General features: G+C 41.9%; 1 pseudogene across 1 annotated transcript in view; it reads right to left on the bottom strand.

Moving 5' to 3' along the window:
* Positions 1–1147, bottom strand: part of LOC310688216 (actin, cytoplasmic 2-like) — a 6059-nt pseudogene extending 4912 nt beyond the window's left edge. Inside the window, exons 1-2 of the transcript XR_014530114.1 lie at positions 1067–1147; positions 1–530 (exon numbers count right to left, since the gene is read on the bottom strand). The exon at positions 1–530 is cut by the window's left edge and continues 140 nt beyond it. The product of XR_014530114.1 is annotated as an actin, cytoplasmic 2-like (transcript). The remainder of the gene's footprint in view (positions 531–1066) is intronic.

Here is a 1147-nt window from a genome sequence, read left to right as displayed (position 1 = left end):
CTTGGTCAAAATCTTCATGAGGTAGTCAGTCAAGTCACGACCAGCCAAATCCAGGTGGAAGATGACATGGAGCAGAGTATAACTTTAATAGATGGGCAAAGGGTGGGGGACACCATCACCAGAGTCACAATACCAGTGGTATGGCCAGAGGTGTACAGCAACAACACAGCCTGGATGGCAACACACATGGCTGTGGTGCTGAAAGTCTCAAACATGAACTATGCCATCTTTTCTCTGTTGGCTTTGGGGTTCAGGGAAGCCTCTGTCAGCAGCAGGAGATATTTTTCTGGGGCAACTCCCAGCGTATCGTAGAAGGTGAAATGCCAGCTCTTTTCCATGTCATCCCAGTTGGTGACAACACCATGTTCAGAAGGATATTTTAGGTCCAGAATAACTCTTTTAAAATTTCTATTAAAATTATTTTTCAATGATACAGTAGAACCTCGGTTGTCAAATGCAATCCGTTCCAGAAGACAGTTTGACTTCCGAAACGTTCGACAACCAAGGCACAATTGCCAGTCGGCAAATTCCTTTTTAAAAATGGAGAAACACGTCTCGGAAGCCGCTCAAGGCGTGTTTGAAAATGGAAGCATTCACTTCTGGGTTGTCAGCGTTCAGATTCCGAATTGTTTGGCTTCCGAAGAGTTCAACAACTGAGGTTCCACTGTATACTTATTGTATATAGGAACAAAATAGAAATTGAATATAACAAGAAAGACAAAAACAAACAAACAAACCAGAAGCCAGGTTAGTAATCATATTCATTCTTATGTATAGTCACTGTTGCCTTTTTCTTTCATTTTCTGTGTAGTTCTTACAGGGTCCTTACATAGTTTATTATCAGGGTAATGCCACTATTTTAATTGGATGGAAGAGACTGAAATATTGAAGGACAAAGTTCAGAGCAGAAATATAATCATGACATCCAAATTTGTGCTGATGTATTGCCATATGTAATAAATGGCCACCAAACAGCAGAAAATACATCTGGTTTCCTTTTCCCTTTCATGACTACTGCCCTCACCACCAAGGTATCTGTTTTTCTGGCCCATACCAGCCACCATACCCTGATGCCTGGGGCAACCAACAAAAGAGGGGGGAACACAGCATGAGGGACATCATTCTTGCCAAAACCAGCTTCACACAT

This window comes from Podarcis liolepis, assembly GCF_965112155.1.
Source record: "Podarcis liolepis genome assembly, chromosome: 11".
NCBI lineage: Eukaryota > Metazoa > Chordata > Lepidosauria > Squamata > Lacertidae > Podarcis > Podarcis liolepis.
The sequence above is the reverse complement of the archived record's forward strand: the minus strand, read 5'-3'. Positions and strand labels throughout refer to the sequence as shown.